Source organism: Coregonus clupeaformis, unplaced genomic scaffold (genome assembly GCF_020615455.1).
Source record: "Coregonus clupeaformis isolate EN_2021a unplaced genomic scaffold, ASM2061545v1 scaf0663, whole genome shotgun sequence".
Lineage (NCBI taxonomy): Eukaryota > Metazoa > Chordata > Actinopteri > Salmoniformes > Salmonidae > Coregonus > Coregonus clupeaformis.
The window spans coordinates 143,249-165,823 of NW_025534118.1; the positions used below are offsets into that span (position 1 = coordinate 143,249).

Genomic DNA, 22,575 nt, shown 5'->3' on the forward strand with positions numbered 1-22,575 from the left:
CAAAAAAAAAGACATCCAAAAGAAGTTGGCTCGTACTTGTTGGGATGTAGCCGACCATGTCGGCCAGCAATAGGATTTTATAAATGCCCATCACTGTGGTAGGCCCACTGTTTGTAAAACAGGCCGTTACATTGGCTTTATTAGTCCTGATTCCTGTGACTAATCAATTTGGCTATTTAAGCTCTGAATATCAACTACCCAACTTTATCAGGAGTCATCATGAGCCTATTTGCAATGTGTTTACACAGCGGGAAATGCAAAAGTATTTTATTTTTTGCTATGATCAGCTTGTCAAAACCACTGATCATGACAATGGGGTGAAACTCCTGTGATTGTCCATTGCATATTGTCCATTTTACTTTGAACAGTCCTGTTTATATGATATGTTTGTTAACATTACAGATCATTTTGAGCGCCATTTAGGTTGGCTATTTGATCGGAGAAACCTGCATGATGTAAAAAGTGTCTGTCTCATTACATTGTCATACATTTTATCTCCAGCCTGTAGGCTACAGAAAAGGCCACATACTCTTTCTACCATATCCTATATCTGCTACATGATTTATGTTAGATAAACATTTTTATGGAACGTTGGTGGAGTGCTGTCTCTCCAACAGCACCCTGGAGAGGCGCGCTGGGAATGGACCAGCAAAATATTTTGCACCCCTGCAAAAGTGGGGGTGCAACGCTCACCTAAAAAGCCCATATGCCACTGGTTGAGAGACATTGTCATGGTTTTTGGGCAGAATGATGTGAGGTTTTATGTGTTGCTGGAGGTACATCCTGGTCAGTTTAGAAAATGCCGCCCTCGTCAATCTGCAGCCTAATCCTGCCTAATGGGATTCATTGAAATGTAATGTAAATGTAAATGTAAAGGAATCTGTTACTTTATTGTAACTATTCCCTAATAATTTTATATCAGTTTTATTCAAGCCAGCTCAGCTGCTAAGCGGTTTACTTCAGAGTGTAATAAAAGTCTGAGGCAGTTATATCGCTGTCAGCAATATGGATAAGATGGTTGAAATACTGGTATGGTGTTATGTAAGTCATAAGAATCCTACTGGACTATTTTAGCCAACTGAAATGTGAGACAAATAAAAGCTCCTCCTGAATCTTCATTAGATCAAATTGTACATAAATACACATTAGATGTAATAGTTTTATAAGCTGTTATTGAAAGCCTAAAATCTGTTCTAGTTTTATTTAATATGGTTCTACCAGAGTAATTAATCAAACTAAGCAAAGCACGAGGTAAAGGCCAACTCTGTCACAAGCGTGAGGTGAGGAGACAGTTCAGATGTCTTGTGTTTACAAGCTAAATAATATTAATAATAGGTGAACATATATAAAAAGTTGTTGATGAGGATTAATGCCACTAAAATGGAACTAAATAAGGTCAGATTAGAATTCATGAAAACTATTTTAGTGGTAATGGGGCAACATGGACTCACACCATTACAGTATTTGAGGGTCAGTGGTAGTAACATTGGAATACATTTGATAAATCAAACTTCTGATATTGTTATAACTATTAGTAATGAAATCTCTCTTATGAAAATTCAGTGAAATTCAAGTCAGAGAAAAATATGACATTAAAAAGTCATGTAATGGGAGTGTGGTGCTCCTGGAAGTGGGAGGTGCTAGTTAGGGACAGACACACAGGTCTGGGGGGGAGGTCTCTCCTACAGTCCATGTCCTTCCCCAGAGTGGTCCATAATTAACTTCTGCTTGGTTGGCACTTCCAACCAGATATAAGGAGGCTGGGGCCCCAGCATCCATAAGTCAGATACCTTCTTCCTCTTTGGTAAGACCTCTCCACCTCCTTAGATTTTTACATTTGTCTCATCTTTAATTTTTTACATTTGTCTCATCTTTGTACTCAGTGGCATTAGCTTAATGCACTGTTTGAATTGAGTTCTGCATGTCTCTTGTAAGATTCGACAATATGTAATCAAGTGGCATTGGTTTTAAATGTAGTTTTGAAATGTGTTTTACTTTAAACGTTTTAATTCAAATCTGTAACTTCTATTTACGGTCAAAAGTGGTGCTCCTGCATTTGTATGTAAATTGAGGGTGTGCTCTAGAATGTAACTGGGTTTTCAGGGGTATATATTTGAATTATTGACAGAATGTGAAGTAAAGTGAGTTGCCACTAGGGAAATAAAAGTTATCAGTTCCACGTGTAGTTGAATTTGACATGGCAGTAATGATTGAGTTAAATGTTTTCTAGCCCTTCGGGGGCTAAATGATCAGGCTTTAGATATGTGTGTTTTCACAACACCCTAATGTTTGACAGGGTCCTCTAAGAAGTACACATTCATCTGTAGAAGGGGAAAAAGAAGGTGAGACATGGTTTGAGTCTTCACATAAAAAGTGATGAGAATATTCTGAGAGATATCGCTCATCTAACTCTGTTGACTGGGGAGGAAGCACCACAGAGTCAATCATGTTTCTTGTTTCATCTCTTTCCTAGTGATCCGTCACCATGAGTACGGACGCTGAGATGGAAATCTACGGCAAGGCTGCCATATACCTCCGCAAGTCTGAGAAGGAGAGGATGGAGGCACAAGCCACGCCCTTTGATTCAAAGAACTCCTGCTATGTGACAGACAAGGCGGAGCTGTACCTTAAGGGTCTGATCACTGCCAGGGCAGACGGGAAGTGTACTGTAACAGTCACCAAACCTGACGGCACTAAGGAGGTAAGCCTGATCTGAAAAGTATTCAAGTTCAAGTTTGTGCAATTACTCTATTTATTGAAAAATCATCTAAGTTATATGAAAAAATGCCAATAGGCAATAAGACATAATTAACAAAAGATAGATTAAGAAGCATTTAATTGTTTTTTTTGTGAGCAGTGTATATCCTTAAAACACATCATTTTTATTGACTAGTCAAGAATCACCAGTCATCTGTCAGTGGCTGATAACAAAGTAGTTGATTAAATGTGGATATGCATTATTTAAATGATTCAACTTGGATTTCATGAGCAAACCGCCTTCAGTCACGTCCACTTTGATCTGTATGTAATCTAGATTTCTGACTGTTTCAGGAAGGAAAAGAGTTCAAAGATGCAGACATCTACGAGATGAACCCCCCTAAGTATGACAAGATTGAGGACATGGCCATGATGACCTACCTGAATGAAGCCTCTGTGTTGTATAACCTCAAAGAGCGTTATGCAGCATGGATGATCTATGTAAGAAACCTGCACATACAAACACACACATACAGTACCAGTGAAAAGTTTGGACACACCTACTCATTCTAGGGTTTTTCTTTATTTTTACTATTTTTCACATTGTAGAATGATAGTGAAGACATAAAAACTATGTATACAGAAGATAGCCCTATTTGGTAAAAGACCAAGTCCATATTATAGCAAGAACAGCTCAAATAAGCAAAGAGAAATGACAGTCCATCATTACTTTAAGACATGAAGGTCAGTCAATCCGGAAAATGTGAAGAACTTTGAAAAGGTTCTTTTTTTTTTTTTGTCATTTAGCAGATGCTCTTATCCAGAGTGACTTACAGGAGCAATTAGGGTTAAGTGCCTTGCTCAAGGGCACATCGACAGTTCTTCATGTGCAGTCGTAAAAACCATCAAGCGCTTTGATGAAACTGGCTCTCATGAGGGCCGCCACAGGAAAGGTAGACCCAGAGTTACCTCTGCTGCAGAGGATAAGTTCATTAGAGTTACCAGCCTCAGAAATTGCAGCCCAAATAAGTGCTTTAAAGAGTTCAAGTAACAGACACATCTTAACATCAACTGTTCATAGGAGACCGAGTGAATCAGGCCTTCATGGTCAAATTGCTGCAAAGAAACCACTACTAAAGGAAACCAATAATAAGAAGAGACTTGCTTGGGCCAAGAAACACTGATTTTTGGTTCCAACCGTTGTGTCTTTGTGAGATGCAGTGTAGGTGAACGGATGATCTCCGCCTGTGTAGTTCCCACCGTGAAGCATGGAGGAGGTGTGATGGTGCTTTGCTGGTGACACTGTCTGTGATTTATTTAGAATTCAAGGAACATTTAACCAGCATGGCTACCACAGCATTCTGCAGCGATACACCATCCCATCTGGTTTGGGCTTAGTGGGACAATAATTTGTTCAAAAGGAAAATGACCCAACAAACCTACAGGCTTTGTAAGGGCTATTTGACCAAGAAGGAGAGTGATGGAGTGCTGCATCAGATGACCTGACCTCTACAATCCCCCAACCTCAACCCAATTGAGATGGTTTGGGATGAGTTGGACCGCAGAGTGAAGGAAAAGCAGCTAACAAGTGCTCAGCATATGTGGGAACTCCTTCAAGACTGTTGGAAAAGCATTCCAGGTGAAGCTGGTTGAGAGAATGCCAAGAGTTTGCAAAGCTGTCATCAAGACAAAGGGTGGCTATTTGAAGAATCTCAAATATAAAATATATTTTGATTTGTTTAACGCTTTTTTGGTTACTACATGATTCCATATGTGTTATTTCATAGTTGTGATGTCTTCCCTATTATGCTACAATGTAGGAAATAGTTAAAATCAAGAAAAACACTTGAATGAGTAGGTGTGTCCAAACTTTTGACTGGTACTGTATATGAACAGAAGAAATACACACATACAGTACTATACATAAATTAATGGTAGAAACCAAACCAAATCAATACATAGTACACCCACATCCTCACATAAATCCAGATAAAAGTCCATCTGACTTTATTAATCCCCTAATTTAATTTAATAACTTTCATCCAGACCTACTCTGGACTCTTCTGTGCAACGGTGAACCCCTACAAGTGGCTCCCCGTGTACGACGCAGAGGTTGTCAACGCCTACAGAGGGAAGAAGAGGGTGGAGGCTCCACCCCATATCTTCTCCGTCTCTGACAACGCCTTTCAGTTCATGCTGATTGGTACGAGCTCTCATGGATGCTTGGATGCATGGATGGAGGGGTGGATGGATGGATGGATGGATGTCCATGATTGCATATGGATCTCAAAGTCCATAAGTGTTTATGGATGGATGGATGAATGGAAGTGAAAATATGCTTTAGAGAGGTATCTACTGTTTTCTAGTCTAGGTAATAACAGTTTGCTGGGAATATCTGTTTTCACTACCATTGAATGGAAAATGTTCCAAAATGAAATGCATGATGATGCCATGAATGAAATAATGTCCCCATAATGTTGCTTGAGTATGATAAGCAATATGTTTTTTGGTTACAGATAAGGAGAACCAGTCCGTCCTGATTACGTAAGTTGTTTACAAAAATGTCACTTTTAGAAATATGTTGGATCACTTCCCACTGGGCACACACTGGTTAAATCAACGTTGTTTCCACGTCATTTCAATGAAATTACGTTGAACCAAAGTAGAACAGACGTTGAATTGATGTCTGTTCCCAATGGGATGAAAATAAATGACGATTAGGCTTAGTAATAAATATTAGTTCATTTATATTTTTGTCATTTAGAATCCAGAGTGACTGCATACATTTTCATACTTTTCCCCCGTGGGAATTGAACCCACAACCCCGGCATTGCAAGCACCATGCTCTACCAACTAAGCCACACAGGATTTTCTTATGTTAGAAAACAGGTCAACAGTGTATTTTTCTATGCTTTCTTAATGAAAGCCAATCTGACACTCAAAAATGTACCTAAACTCCCTCTTTCTCTGTCATATAAACCAGTGGAGAATCCGGTGCAGGAAAGACTGTCAACACCAAGCGTGTCATCCAGTACTTCGCCACCATTGCAGTGTCTGGAGGAGAGAAGAAGAAGGAAGCAGACCCCAGCAAAATGCAGGTAGGTTGTTCTCATGTTTGCCTTTTTAACACATTTCAAGCAATCAAGACAAAAATACTTTACCAGTTTCTGAGCAACTTGTGTTTGTTTCAATCAGGGGTCTCTTGAGGATCAGATCATTGCAGCTAACCCTCTGCTGGAGGCTTACGGTAATGCCAAGACAGTGAGGAACGACAACTCGTCTCGCTTTGTAAGTATGAAGGGCATACTGTGGAAGTGACCTTATATTGGAAAAATTTAAATAGTTCCCTATAGTTATGTCAATAGATGTCCAACAAACTGTAACATTTAAAGGGGTCTATATTATTTGTTGACCTATTTCTAACCCCCATGCTCTACTATAGGGTAAATTCATCAGGATTCACTTCCAAGCTGGTAAACTGGCTAAAGCTGACATTGAGACCTGTGAGTTGGTTTTGATTGTTTCTCAATGCTTTCCTAAATTCACAGAATCTTTTTTTGGGATCACATATTCAAATTCTCTCTCTCTCTCTCTCTCTCTCTCTCTCTCTCTCTCTCTCTCTCTCTCTCTCTCTCTCTCTCTCTCTATCTCTCTCTCTCTCTCTCTCTCTCTCTCTCTCTCTCTCTCTCTCTCTCTCTCTCTCTCTCTCTCTCTCTCTCTCTCTCTCTCTCTCTCTCTCTCTCTCTCTCTCTCTCTCTCTCTCTCTCTCTCAGACCTGCTGGAGAAGTCCAGAGTGTCCTTCCAGCTGCCCGATGAGAGAGGGTACCACATCTTCTTCCAGATGATGACAGGCCACAAACCTGAGATAGTTGGTACGAAAAGAAGAGGTTCATGGGAAATTCTTCCCACCCCCATCTATGGAACTTATTAAAACTATTCATAGTCTACACTAATAATACTATTACAATGAGTACATCCAATGTAACAAGGCATCTAGACATGGGTCAGGTCTTTGGGAAATATCTATCAAGTAATGCACTATGATGCACTAGTCCACAAGTCTCAGTCCCCTATTTTGATGCTATTTATTATATACTACATGTATCCTTGAGTCCATCTATTGAGTAAAGGAGGGAGAGATACTGTAAAGGTAGGACAGCGAAATTCTAAGAGATTTAACTGACAAGCTGTTCTCTCTTGTCAACAGAAATGGCGCTCATCACCACCAACCCCTACGACTTCCCCATGTGCAGCCAGGGTCAGATCGCTGTGGCCAGCATCGACGACAAGGAAGAGCTGGATGCCACAGACGTGAGTCAAACAAAGGGTTAACCAAACTCTAGATATGGAATGGATAGGACCACTGAATGCACTGTGACATTCCAACTTGGTGGCAGCTGGGAATGTTCATGTATGTTTTTGTTTGATTCTAAATGCCTTGTGTTAGTTAGGAATGTGCCTCAAGGAACTCTTCATGCCTTTACACTTAGCCTTGAGGCTAATACATGTAAGACATCCACAAGAGAGCACCACTAAGTTTCCTGTGGAGCTGTGTAAAACTCCCTTTGTGCTGCCATCAACTAGTGTGTTGGCCAAGCGTTATCATGTGGAACAGAGAAGCCAGTCAAATCTATCCATCCCATTGTTCTGCAGTGAGCAGCACAGAACTGTAGTGTAACTGAGCAAACTACCGTTCAGTTCATCACTGTTGTACTTCCTCTTTAATGTCAGGATGCCATTACAATCCTGGGCTTCAGTAACGATGAGAAGATTGGCATCTACAAGCTGACAGGAGCTGTAGTGCACCATGGCAACATGAAATTCAAGCAGAAGCAGCGTGAGGAGCAGGCCGAGCCAGACGGCACAGAGGGTGAGTCCCACTCATAGATATACAATATGTAAAGCATTAGTCCCATTCCCAGTCCCAAACATAGAAATAGAACATGTAAGGCAGACAGTGACACAGTCAGGCAGGAGACCATTTCTAGAGAACAAATTCCAACCTCCAGAAATGATATGAAATGATGGATGTGGGTGAATCAAAACCTAACTCACAAAGAAGTTAGCCAAACTATTTTGTCAGTGTGACATTAGAAACAAGTGATCTTGTGTTTCTGATTCTGTTGTTGTTGGTTTTCTCTCCAGTGGCTGATAAAATCGCCTACCTGCTGGGCCTGAACTCAGCTGAGATGTTGAAGGCTCTGTGCTACCCCAGAGTGAAGGTCGGCAACGAGTATGTGACCAAGGGACAGACTGTGGCTCAGGTAAGGCGGCCAAACACAGCATCCACCATTCTCTGTGGACCGGAATTATTTTGAGGACAAGTGCATTGCTTTTGTTTTTCCCAAGCTCGTATCACCATATCACTAGACATGGTCAATATCTCCTGTATTAATTTGAGGTGTTATCATTGCAGGTTAATAACTCAGTCAGCGCTCTGGCCAAGTCTATCTATGAGAGGATGTTCTTGTGGATGGTCATCCGTATCAACGAGATGTTGGACACCAAGCAGCCAAGGCAGTTCTATATTGGTGTGCTTGACATTGCCGGGTTTGAGATCTTTGATGTGAGTATGAGACCACAACAAGACAATTAGTTGTGATTGAGATGGATTACAGCCTTGTATGATGAAATTATCTCTTAAAAAATTCCATCAACAGTACAACAGCATGGAGCAGCTGTGCATCAACTTCACCAATGAGAAACTGCAACAGTTTTTCAACCACACCATGTTCGTCCTGGAGCAAGAGGAGTACAAGAAGGAGGGAATCGTCTGGGCCTTCATTGACTTCGGCATGGACTTGGCTGCCTGCATTGAGCTTATTGAGAAGGTAAACTGTCTGTGAGGATTATACTGGACCGCAACAGCAAAGCTCATAGGGAGCGCTGTGTGAGACATTATCACAGTTTTACAACGCATCTGACTGTTGAGAACTCAATATGTTTCCTATTATGTGCCTCTAAATTAATACAATCCTATAATAGCATGTTTACTAAAGGAATAAATGTGATCCTAAATGTAAATATCACTAACTTGATATACATCTATTTTCGTAAAGCCATTGGGCATCTTCTCCATCCTTGAAGAGGAGTGCATGTTCCCCAAGTCTTCAGACACTACCTTCAAGGACAAGCTGTACTCCCAGCATCTTGGAAAAACACAGGCGTTTGAGAAGCCCAAGCCTGCCAAAGGCAAGGCAGAGGCCCACTTCTCCCTGGTGCACTACGCCGGTACTGTGGACTACAACATCACTGGCTGGCTGGAGAAGAACAAGGATCCCCTGAACGACTCAGTTTGTCAGTTATACGGGAAGTCTGGAGTCAAAATCCTGGCTGCCCTGTATCCCGCTGCCCCACCTGAGGGTAAGTATCAGGTCAAAATATTTAGCAAGGCACTAGCTACAACTCAGACCCACATTTTCTTTAAAATAGCTTTGAATGTATCACAATTGTATCACAATTTTCTCAGTGTTTATCACTGGGTTAATTTATTCATGCTCTCGGTTAAAGTGGCAATTTGTAACTTTTTGGGCAGCCCCACCAAATTCACATAGAAATGTGAGTTGTAGATCTCTCATTCTACTTGAAAGCAAGTCTTTAAGTTTTGTTTTTGCATCTTTTACTTTCGGTTTTGTACACCAGCTTCAAACAGCTGAAACAACAATATTTTTGGTTATAGAAAATATATTTCACAGCGGTTTAGTTGGTACAATGATTCTCTAAACTATGCTAGTTAATTTTTTTTACATAGGTTTTAGCAACCAGGAAATGGCGGAGAGATTTCTGCATAGTGCAACTTTAATTTAATTATATAGTAGGTGTTATTTTACACAAATCTCATTGGTCGCGTTTGCATCTAGATAAGTGTGATAAGTTAACCAGAGATTCTCTGGTTTATAATTAATGTGCTTGCTGAAGACAAGACCACTCTAGATTTCTTACATACTCTTATTATTATTCTATTTATTCCACCCGCTCTAGGACATTTTATTTTCTAGTTATCTTGAACTTTTCCCCATTTGAACAGATACAAGCAAGAAAGGAGGCAAGAAGAAGGGTGGTTCCATGCAGACTGTGTCCTCCCAGTTCAGGGTGAGCTTTTGAAAGTTGTATATTCAGTCCTTCAAAAGGTGCCTTGATTATCATAAATGATGTCTGAGAAAATGCTTTGTAACCCTCTTACAGGAGAACTTACATAAGCTGATGACCAACTTGAGGAGCACTCATCCTCACTTTGTGCGCTGCCTGATCCCCAACGAGTCAAAGACTCCAGGTACAAGAAATATTGAGTTAAATATGACATCTTATCAGTACAGTATCAGTGACTTTAACAATCCCAATCTTTAACCTGTTTATGAGTATTAAAAGAGACTTGGTTTGTTTTACCAGGTCTGATGGAGAACTTCCTGGTTATCCACCAGCTCAGGTGTAATGGTGTACTGGAGGGTATCAGGATCTGCAGAAAGGGCTTCCCCAGCAGAATCCTTTATGCTGATTTCAAGCAGAGGTACACACACTTAAACACAAATACGCAAATGCACACAATCCCAGAGAGATCTTCTCCAAGGGTTTCCCAGCATCAGAATAGTCTTACCTTATATGTATTACAGTCAGGTCCAAAATGACTGGCACTCTGGCTAAGATGAGCAGGAAAGACTGGTATCAAATGTATAATAAAGATACTGAACTATATTGTATGGTCAAACATTTGTGACAGTTATATTATTTTATACTAATACAATTGTTCAGAGAAAGAGAGTTAAAATAATATAATTTTGTTTGATTTGTTTAGTGTTTTTTTGCTCATCTTCATCAAGGGTGACCTCACTGTAATAATTATAATTATGACCTCACTGTATAACCAACCTATTACAGCTTGGCATACTTTAAAACTGTCTCCTCATTCAGGTACAAAGTACTGAATGCCAGTGTCATCCCCGAGGGCCAGTTCATGGACAACAAGAAGGCTTCTGAGAAGCTGCTTGGGTCCATTGATGTGAATCACGAAGATTACAAGTTTGGACACACCAAGGTCAGTCAAATACCCCAGCAAAAGCTGACAACGAAACACATTTTTAATGATAATTTAAACCCTTACCATATAAAATCTCTCCAGTTGATCTATCCATCCTTTTGTTCTTTCTTCTTCATTTAACTAAAGGAAAAGGTGGAAAAACATTGTACTGTTTTTTTTTTCTAAGTCATAGAAGTATAGAAGAGAAACTAAACTCATTATCATGTGCATTGTGTTAGAGTGGTATGGCTGCAGTTATCTGTATCTGTGGATATTATTAATCTACAACTGTACAATAACTAACAACTTAGAAACATCCTATCCCATGGTTTGTTTGTAACCATTGCAAAGTTAATGTTGTCAAATCAATCTAGTGGAGATGTTCCCCTCTTTTGATTAATCCCTTTCTATCTGTCACCATCTGTGGTTCCATTGACCATGTTAACCTGTGTCTCAGGTGTTCTTCAAAGCCGGTCTTCTGGGTGTCCTGGAGGAGATGAGAGATGAGAAGCTGGCCTCTCTGGTCGGCATGCTCCAGGCTCTCAGCCGTGGATTCCTCATGAGGAGAGAGTTTAGCAAGATGATGGAGAGGAGGTGAGGAATAGTGGACATCTTGGCAAAGCTTTCTGTCAACCACCTGTATCTAATGCATTATGATTACATGCTGTATATGCTGTGAGTTGTTCAGAATAAGAAAGTTCATCTTATAATGCTCTATTAAAGCTAGAATCCTTAATTGAAATATTAACAAAGAGGAAACCCCGCCTCTGTTTTGGTATACAGCTGTGGGATGGGCCTGGATCATTGCAACTATTCTCTAATTGGTTGACAGAGATATGGTGATAGTTTTAAGCTTGTTTTGAGTCCATACAGTGTTTGTTTCCATTTACATTGTTTGCAAACATTGTAGTAAAACAAGCTTATATTTGGGGTTAATTAATTTATAAATCCAAAATGTAGCAATTAAGGATTATATCTTTATAGCTTCAGTTTGGCATTTAGCAAGCTGTTCAATTGTCTTTTAAATGTGTGGTATTTACCTATTCATTCTTGAAGAACATAAAATGCCTCATGAGCTTAACATGCATGACCTGTTAATCGTTGCATCTAGAGTTCGGGGCGTTCCATTTGGTTGTTCTTCTAATCCCTGAATGTAGCTTTAAGCATGTCACTCACCATGCCACTATATCCTTTCTGACGACCAGAGAATCCATTTACACCATCCAGTACAACGTCCGCTCCTTCATGAATGTGAAACACTGGCCATGGATGAAGGTCTATTACAAGATCAAGCCCCTGCTGAAGAGGGGAGCGAGAGAGGAACATGAAGGAGAACTATGAGAAGATGAAGACAGACCTGGCCAAGGCTCTGGCCAAGAAGAAGGAGTTGGAGGAGAAGTTGGTGTCCCTGGTGCAGGAGAAGAATGACCTGGCGCTCCAAGTTGCATCTGTGAGTGAACAACAACCCTCATATGGGTACATTTACACACAAATGAATACACACATGAACACACACACACACTGTAAAGTATGTGGCAAACTCATAACATTTCAATTGCCAATGTAATATGCTGTATTTATTTCATGAATTTCAATTGATTTGCTCTGACCTCTTTGACTAAAGTGTATATTTTGATACACAAAGTGAGGCCGCATATCTTTTCTCCTGCTCTGAAACCAGGATTCAGAAAATCTGAACGATGCTGAGGAAAGGTGCGAGGGGCTCATCAAGAGCAAGATCCAGCTGGAGGCCAAACTCAAAGAGCTGACCGAGAGGCTGGAGGATGAGGAGGAGATCAATGCTGAGTTGACTGCCAAGAAGAGGAAGCTGGAGGATGAGTGCTCTGAGCTGAAGAAGGACATTGATGACCTGGAGCTCACCCTGGCCAAAGTGGAGAAGGAGAAGCACGCCACTGAAAACAAGGTCTAGTGTCTTACCATAGACAGTCTAACCAAACAATAATCCAAACAATAATCAACTCAAAACATAGCTTAACAGAAATGGAATTCAAGTTGTATTGTGGGTGCAGGAAAAATTAAGACACAGTGGAATTTCAGTTGCGGGGTACTCCCCACATTCATTGCATGTTCTGCTCCCCACTCATTAATGACTTCCACTCAGTACACAGGCATGGTGTACACTGCCATCTACTGTTGAATCTATAGTACAGTACTTGTTGACACATTTCTAATTTAAATTAATGCAATATATAACAAACTAAATCTCCCCTTTATGGTGAAGTATAATTAGGTTTGACCATTTTCAGGTTAAAAACCTGACAGAGGAAATGGCATCTATGGATGAGAGTGTTGCCAAGCTGACCAAGGAGAAGAAAGCCCTCCAAGAGGCCCACCAGCAGACACTGGACGACCTGCAGGCAGAGGAGGACAAAGTCAACACTCTGACCAAGGCCAAGACCAAGCTGGAACAGCAAGTGGACGACGTGAGTGGAGTTTGACATTTTGGCCATGATAGTGTGCAAGATGATATTATCTTCATTTGTTTAGATTTTAACAATATATTTGTTTTTATCTTATAGCTTGAGGGTTCTCTGGAGCAAGAGAAGAAGCTCCGTATGGACCTTGAGAGAGCCAAGAGAAAGCTGGAGGGAGATCTGAAACTGGCCCAGGAGTCCATAATGGACCTGGAGAATGACAAGCAGCAGGCTGATGAGAAAATCAAGAAGTAAACACAAACAAATGACTACAGTATCAGCTGCTATAATGGTTGTTCTTGATTAATTATGAATTAGCATTTGCATGTGATTCTTAAAAGCAACATGAATGGTATTAGACTCCTTTTACACTCTCAAACCTAATCCAACTCTGCAATCAACGTGTTTGTGTTTTTTAGGAAGGAGTTTGAGACCACTCAGCTCCTCAGCAAGATTGAGGATGAGCAGTCTCTGGGAGCTCAGCTGCAGAAGAAGATCAAGGAACTCCAGGTACAGTACAAGATCAAAGGATCTAAGCTCCAGACACACTGAATAATTTCCTGAAATAAACGGACACATTTGTCCATGTGACTTCTGATGGCTTGGTAGGTGTTTCTTGCTGACATTTCCTACCATTGTAAAGATGGTGCTTCCATCGAGTTAGATAGAGGACTCATCTTTGTGTCTGTGCCATTATGGCGTTTGTGACAGAATAGGCATCTCCGTTTTTTAAGTAGTCATTTTTGAACCCGATCGAAAAACCCAAGAACACTTGAGGCTGTAATCACTGCCAAAGGTGCTTCAACAAAGTAATGAGTAAAGGTTCTGAATGAATACTTATATAAATGTGCTATTTCAGTTATTTTTATTTTTTTATACATTTGCAAAAAAAATTAAAGAACCTGTTTTTGTTTTGTCTTTATGGGGTGTTGTGTGTAGAATGATGAGGGAAAAAATAAAATGTAATACATTTTAGAATAAAGCTGTAACGTATTAAAATGTGGAAAAAGTAATGCACTATTATTATTAAATTTTTTGAGAATCAATTTTTTCAACTGTATTGTAGTGTTAATCCCCCCTGCTTCTGCCCCCTGTTCTAGGCCCGTATTGAGGAGCTGGAGGAGGAAATTGAGGCTGAGCGTGCTGCCAGGGCTAAGGTTGAGAAGCAGAGGGCCGATCTCTCCAGGGAACTTGAGGAGATCAGCGAGAGGCTGGAGGAGGCCGGAGGCGCCACTGCTGCTCAGATTGAGATGAACAAGAAGCGTGAGGCTGAGTTCCAGAAGCTGCGTCGTGATCTTGAAGAGTCCACCCTGCAGCACGAGGCCACAGCCGCCGCTCTGCGAAAGAAGCAGGCCGACAGTGTGGCTGAGCTCGGGGAGCAGATCGACAACCTGCAGCGCGTCAAGCAGAAGCTGGAGAAGGAGAAGAGCGAGTACAAGATGGAGATTGATGACCTCTCCAGCAACATGGAGGCCGTCGCCAAGGCTAAAGTGAGTAGTGATGTTTTGGTCAAGCATTGTTGAGGAGTGTCAACTACATTACCATTCAAGTGAACTGAAGTTAACAGGAGTCCCATATATGAAGTAATGATCGTACATGTTTCACTAACAGGGCAATCTGGAGAAGATGTGTCGTACACTTGAGGACCAGCTGAGCGAGCTCAAGACTAAGAATGATGAGAATGTTCGCCAGGTCAACGACATCAGCGGACAGAGGGCCAGACTCCTGATAGAAAATGGTACCATCAACAATGAAATACAACCCTATGCTTTCCTTCAGTAGAACAAAATAACATGTGTTGGGGGCTGTATCCACATAATTTCTACTGTACTATTCACATTTTACATTTTAGTCATTTAGCAGACGCTCTTATCCTGAGCGACTTTCAGTTAGTGAGTGCATACATAATTTTTTTATACTGGCCCCCCGTGGGAATCAAACCCACAACCCTGGCGTTGCAAACACCATGCTCTACCAACTGAGCTACATCCCTGCCGGCCATTCCCTCCCCTACCCTGGACCAATTGTGCGCCCCCCATGGATCTCCTGGTCGCGGCCGGCTACGACTGGATTCGAACCAGGATCTCTAGTGGCACAGCTAGCACTGCAATGCATTGCCTTAGACCACTGCGCCACTCGGGAGACACCACCTAACATTGCCCTATGATACCTCCAAATACATTTTCAATCTTAGAGAACAGAGACCCTATTAACTAGATATCCCTCTATCCCTGCAGGTGAGTTTGGCCGCCAGCTGGAGGAGAAGGAAGCCCTTGTGTCTCAGCTGACCAGAGGAAAACAGGCCTTCACCCAGCAGGTGGAGGAGCTGAAGAGGGCGATTGAGGAGGAGGTCAAGGTAAGGGACCCAAAATGGACTCCACCGACCACAGTTTAGAGCCATATCTTCATATAGATGGTGACTATGCCACCCTTAGAGTCTTCTACTATGATTAGTTTGACTATCTCTCGAATCTCTCTTGGTCTCTTTCTCTCTCACAGGCTAAAAACGCACTGGCCCACGGTGTTCAGTCTGCCCGTCATGACTGTGACCTCCTGAGGGAGCAGTTTGAGGAGGAGCAGGAGGCCAAGGCAGAGCTGCAACGCGGCATGTCAAAGGCCAACAGTGAGGTGGCTCAGTGGAGGACTAAGTATGAAACTGATGCCATCCAGCGCACAGAGGAACTGGAGGAGGCCAAGTGAGTCGCACGCAACAGCAACAACTCAAATATAGGGTGTGGATGGTGAGGAGGGTAGGGGGATCTGAGAAAATGTTACGTCAAAATATATTGTAACATATGTTTCAAACCGAAAAACCACCCTCTGTTGTACAACAGGAAGAAGCTGGCCCAGCGTCTGCAGGAGGCTGAGGAGACCATTGAGGCGACCAACTCCAAGTGTGCCTCCCTGGAGAAGACCAAGCAGAGGCTGCAGGGAGAGGTGGAGGACCTCATGATTGATGTTGAGAGAGCCAATGCAATGGCCGCCAACCTCGACAAGAAGCAGAGGAACTTTGACAAGGTAAAAATGAAAACCTAATTTTCTGCTACATAATCAATTGAAGTATAATTGTAGCATGTTTCTGATTCAAAACTTTTCATCTATGACTTCTAATGAAAATCCCATGTGTTTCCCTAGGTTCTGGCAGAGTGGAAGCAGAAGTATGAGGAGGGTCAGGCTGAGCTGGAAGGAGCTCAGAAAGAGGCTCGCTCTATGAGTACTGAACTTTTCAAGATGAAGAACTCCTACGAGGAGGCTCTGGATCATCTGGAGACTCTGAAGAGAGAGAACAAGAACCTGCAACGTGAGCATTTGACAGCAATTCTATTTGGCTCATGTTTGACTAGTGTTTTGAAAATGGAGGGAACTGTAATCATCAAAACTACTATTACACCATTTCAGAGTTTTCATGTGCAGTATAAAAATATATAAATGGAACATGTAATTGCTATTGCTTTTAACAACCCAAGGAAGTTGAGGGCAATTAGATTTGTAAGACCGTATGAAGTGCGGTTAATTAATTAACTGTTATCATGATTAAATGTCAACTTCAATGCATTGGCGATATCCACTGAAAATCTCCCAAGTCTTAACTGCTCCTGTGTGTGTGTGTGTGCAGAGGAGATCTCTGACCTGACTGAGCAGATCGGAGAGACTGGCAAGAGCATCCATGAGCTGGAGAAGGCCAAGAAGACCGTGGAGACAGAGAAGTCTGAGATCCAGACCGCTCTGGAGGAGGCTGAGGTACAAACTACAGCTGTTTGATGGGAAAAGCAGTGTTACACTAGTCAATGCCAGCTACAGTCTAATGCTCCCTGCTTTGGTGTTCATATATATATATATATATATATATATATATATATATATATATATATATATATATATTTAATTCCTTGTACACATCCAAATATATTGAACAATTCACCTGACTGCTTCTGTTTGTCCAGGGCACACTGGAGCACGAGGAATCCAAGATTCTGCGTGTGCAGCTGGAGCTGAACCAGATCAAGGGTGAGGTGGACAGAAAGCTGGCTGAGAAGGATGAGGAGATGGAGCAGATCAAGAGGAACAGCCAGAGGGTGGTTGACTCCATGCAGAGCACCCTGGACTCTGAGGTCCGGAGCAGGAATGACGCCCTGAGGGTGAAGAAGAAGATGGAGGGAGACCTGAACGAGATGGAGATCCAGCTGAGCCACTCCAACAGGCAGGCCGCTGAGGCCCAGAAACAGCTGAGGAACGTCCAGGGACAGCTCAAGGTAAAGGGAATGTTAAAAAATCTGAACATGGAGAGGGATTTGTTTGTGAATCTGTAAAAAATAATAGAACAGAGGACTTGAATAGAGTGGACTATGTACTAAAGGTAGAGATATTGGGTAAACTCTTTCCAATTAACATTTCTATCACCAATCCTTTCGCCCCTACTTCCACTAAAACTTTAAAACTTTAAACTACTTCCACAAGTCCTAATGAACCTATGTCATTGTGAAATCCAGGATGCCCAAGTGCACCTTGATGATGCCGTCCGCGCCGCAGAGGACATGAAGGAACAGGCAGCCATGGTGGAGCGCAGAAACGGTCTGATGGTGGCTGAAATCGAGGAGCTGAGAGTTGCTCTGGAGCAGACAGAGAGAGGCCGCAAAGTGGCTGAGACTGAGCTGGTAGACGCCAGCGAGCGTGTTGGACTGCTGCACTCCCAGGTATGGGTCAAAAGCCATTTCCAATTAAACTCAACCAAGCATACTGTTTACACACCTGGAATTCGACATTGCTTGCTTTTAGATTTTCATAATTTCAGCCTTGTGACTCTCTTGTGAGTCAAACAAATTGTCATGTTTCCTCCTTCAGAACACCAGCCTTCTGAACACCAAGAAGAAGCTGGAGACTGACCTGGTGCAGGTGCAGGGAGAGGTGGACGACATCGTCCAGGAGGCCAGGAATGCAGAGGAGAAGGCCAAGAAGGCCATCACTGACGTGAGTCCTGGAATTACATCAACTTGATTTGTCCCCAAGGTCCAATTGTAGCTGGGCTGGTTAAGAACAACAAAGATCTCAGAGGAATGTTATGATTGGTGCCATTTGGTGCATAAATTAAACAAACTACTTTTCCAGGCGGCCATGATGGCTGAGGAGCTGAAGAAGGAGCAGGACACCAGCTCTCACCTGGAGAGGATGAAGAAGAACCTGGAGGTCACAGTCAAGGACCTGCAGCACCGCCTGGATGAGGCTGAGAATCTGGCCATGAAGGGAGGCAAGAAGCAGCTCCAGAAACTGGAGTCCAGGGTGAGCTAACAGCAGGATGGATTAGAGTGGATTGAAAGACAGATTGCTGGAAATGTATTTGATCATATAAAAATACACAGGATAATTGTTTAATGACTTTTTCTCTCAATAACCCAGTTAGATCAGGAGTTCCCAAACAGTTTTGCTTCGCGGACCCCTTTTGTGATAGAGAATTCATCAGGGACCCCCTCATAATATCAGAACACAACTCCTACTTTAGTTTTACTATGACTTCTGCAGTGCGTGGCTGGACTAATCAAGTCTCGGCCCCTGGGAAATAACATTTTAAAGTCACCTTTTGGCACCAGAAACAACATTCTGCAGTTTTAAAGCTAATTTCCTGTAATTCTACACATTTTGCCTTTGGGCAGAGAGAAAACCCACTGGGCACAGACGTCATTTCAACATCTATTCCACGTTGGTTCAATGTAATTTCATTGAAAATTACGTGGAAACAACATTGATTCAACCATTGTGTGCCCGGTGGGAATGTTGTAGTTTTAGAGCTAATTTCTTGCAATTCTACACATTTTGCCATGGGGCGGAGAGAACGTTTTAAAAGCTTAAATTACGGTGCATTTATATTTTTAAAAAAACATTTGGGGAATATGTTATACTTAAGTAGTGGTATTGAGAAGAATTGGAGCCAAGACCTTCGATATAAAAAAGTATTTATCCAGTTGCTTCATTCAGGCTTGTACAGTTGTCGTGGGAAGACTTCTAAACTGCAAATCTATTCAAATGTTATTGGTCACATACACATATTTAGCAGATGTTATTGCGGGTGTAGCGAAATGCTTGTGTTCCTAGCTCCAACAGTGCAGTAGTATCTAACAATTCACAACAATACACACAAATCTATAAGTAAAGAATGAGTTCAGGCAAGTAGGGGCCTCTAGTGGCCATACTGGTACTGCACCATACACTTAGAAAAGCAGTAGGGGCCTCTAGTGGCCATTCTGGTACTGCACCATACACTTAGAAAAGCATTCCAGAATGGACATAGAAATACAAGAAGAATTGAGTTGGAAGAAATGGATCATGGATAGAGTACTGTGGATACCAATATCACTGTGAGCCTCCCAGAACCACGTTGTGCGTCTAAGGGTGAAGAACGTAAATTGTGAATTACTAATATTACATTGTACTGTATTGCACTCTCTAAACTTTGTCCACAGATCACTGGTAGTTTAATCTGTTCTTGCTAGAAATATTCATAAAAAAATGTAAATGTAAATTCCCCTTTGGGAACCACTGACCTAGATAATGAAAAGTTGTTGTTATTATTACAGACCCCTTCAATTAAATGTTTAGAAGTACATAGGGACAGATAACAATTGTGCCTCCTTGACTGGGTAGAAGACTATACCTCTGGGTTACAAAGATTTGTTACATCGGATTTCACCACAAACAAATGCCTACGTTTATTTCTTCCACAAAGGTGCGTGAGCTCGAGACTGAGGTGGAGGCCGAGCAGAGAAGAGGTGTAGACGCAGTCAAGGGAGTCCGCAAGTATGAGCGCAGAGTCAAGGAGCTCACTTACCAGGTAAGAGAAAGTGCCTTCTTCACACACTTGACAGTAACACAGACAGGTTTGTGTATAAAACTATACTGATATTGATTCTTTGATCTTCTCCCACAGACTGAGGAGGATAAGAAGAACGTTAGCAGACTTCAGGACCTGGTAGATAAGCTGCAGTTGAAAGTGAAGGCCTACAAGAGGCAGGCTGAGGAAGCGGTGAGTCACATACTTAGTCAAATACTCTGAAAGCATAACTTCGAAGAAAACAAATTTCCCCTACAAAACTTAATGTCCATACAGTTTAGTTGAATAAGTGTTGCTACTTCACATTGCTGTACAGGGGGATGGTCTAGTGATAGTGCTGGAGGCAGCGGTTTGATCCCCTGTTCCGCCACTCACTTTCTCTGCTGTATCATCCATCTCCCTATATACATTGCTATCCTAAATGTATATTTTAATTTGCTACCTGAAGCATCAAACTTTAAATGCTGATGTTTCGCTCTCCCTGTCTTTTCCTCACCCAGGAGGAAGCAGCAAACCAGCACATGTCTAAGTTCAGGAAGGTGCAGCATGAGCTGGAGGAGGCTGAGGAGCGTGCTGACATCGCTGAGACTCAGGTCAACAAGCTCAGAGCCAAGACCCGTGACACTGGAAAGGTACAGAACTGCTGCTAAACCTATACCTGACTCATGTTCAAATATGACCACATCAACACCGCCTATGATTCGGTCTTCACAGAGGTCAACACAGACCTTTTACACTCACTCAACTGTATTTAAGATCTCTGAGAAGAACATTTTAAGGTAGGGCAACAACAACAAAAAACATTATTTCAAGTTAGTACCTCAAAATTGAAATCCAAGCTGAGCACTGAGCTTGAAAATGCTTGATCCATTATATTCTTTCCAAGTGTTCATATATTTAGCATGTTTGTTATTATTACTGATCCATTATATTCTATCCAAGTCTATCCATATATTTATCATGTTCATTATTATTACTGATCCATTATATTCTATCCAAGTCTATCCATATATTTATCATGTTCATTATTATTACTGATCCATTATATTCTATCCAAGTCTATCCATATATTTATCATGTTCATTATTATTACTGATCCATTATATTCTTTCTTTCTTCTTACAGGGCAAAGAAGTTGCTGAATAAACAAGACCAAGTCTTATCATTTTCCTGTGTTGCATAAAATATGATTTTCATGGTGAAATGTTGAGCATTGATTAAAAACATGTTGACCTACATACACTTCCTTCGTGACTGTGGACTTATTACTCAGCAAACAGCTTTTTCATACCATACAAATATTGTACTTTAATTAAAGGAGCAATCTGGGATTCCAACAACAACAACGTGGTCACATCAGCTGAGGGAGAAATGTAACCTCTCTCAAATTCATAGACTGAGCTATGGATGTAAGGACTGACCATCCAGAACATCAAAAAGATAGTTTTAATTCTTTACACTTGGAGGAATTGGCCAATATGGACAGGCCCAAATTTAAACGTTTCTAAAATAAAAAAAAGAGAAGCATATGCATAACCATGGTAACAGTTTAAAAGGGAACACTGCTCAGAGAAAGGTTCTCAGGAAACAACAGGATATTTGCATTTGAATTTTGTCACAGATTATGTGCACATTAACCTCTCGTGGAAAGACAAAATAACACATTTTAGTTCTCGGTTTAACCGATATGTGCAAATAAATGGGAAAATAAATGACAAAAGTGATATTGATTTATCATTAGCCAATTTGTATTTCCAATAGATTTTTGGCAGCTATACACCCCCATAATGATTAGAGTTCCTCTCCTACCTACTAGTGGTGAAATTCACATTATTACAGATATTATTACGGTCACGTTTCAGGAGAAGACCCAGGTCCAGACAGTGTTGAAGTAACAAAAGTTTATTACAAAAACAGGGGGCAGGCCAACGACAAGTCAAGGGCAGGCAGAGGTCAGTAATCCAGATCAGAGTCCAAAAGGTACAGAGCGGCAGGCAGTCTCAGGGTCAGGGCAGGCAGAGGTCAATAATCCAGGGTGGTGTGACAAGGTACAGAACAGCCGGGCCGGCCGGCAGGCAGGCTCAGGCAGAATGGTCAAAACAGGAACTTGACAAAGACAGGCGCAAGGGGGAAACTGCTGGTAGGCTTGTTGAAACAAAACGAACTGGCAACAGATAAACAGAGAACACAGGTATAAATACACTGGGGATAATGGGGAAGATGGGCGACACCTGGAGGGGGGTGGAGACAATCACAAAGACAGGTGAAACAGATCAGGGTGTGACATGGCCATTGGCTCAACTTACCCCAAGGCAAACATTTTGACTATATTAGCCCACACAGCTACAAGGATGCACTTTCATGCCAGATTTAGGACCTCATAGAGAAGCTTATAGAGACCCCAACTGATCTATAGAACAATCTTAAAATGATCTACTTTGGTTTAGATACAACCATCACGAAACCTAACATTTTTATTAATTTGACTTGGTGAAAATCTGTTTTTTTGGACCTAACTTGCTTACCACTTTTTCCATGTGGTTTCTACCTTCACAGACTCCATGAAATGATGAGCTCTTCCTAATTATTTGGTCAAATTATGAATT

At 41.6% G+C, this 22,575-nt stretch overlaps 1 long non-coding RNA gene and 1 pseudogene across 1 annotated transcript; one reads left to right on the forward strand and one right to left on the reverse strand.

Moving 5' to 3' along the window:
- Window positions 1-2,260: 2,260 nt before the first annotated feature.
- Window positions 2,261-21,211, forward strand: LOC121546336 (annotated as a pseudogene).
- On the reverse strand, window positions 3,138-11,259 carry LOC123485372. Its single transcript, XR_006658986.1, has 3 exons — window positions 11,158-11,259; window positions 10,796-10,852; window positions 3,138-3,207 (listed from the first exon to the last, which is right to left on the reverse strand). It is a non-coding gene; the product is annotated as an uncharacterized LOC123485372 (long non-coding RNA).
- Window positions 21,212-22,575: the final 1,364 nt, after the last annotated feature.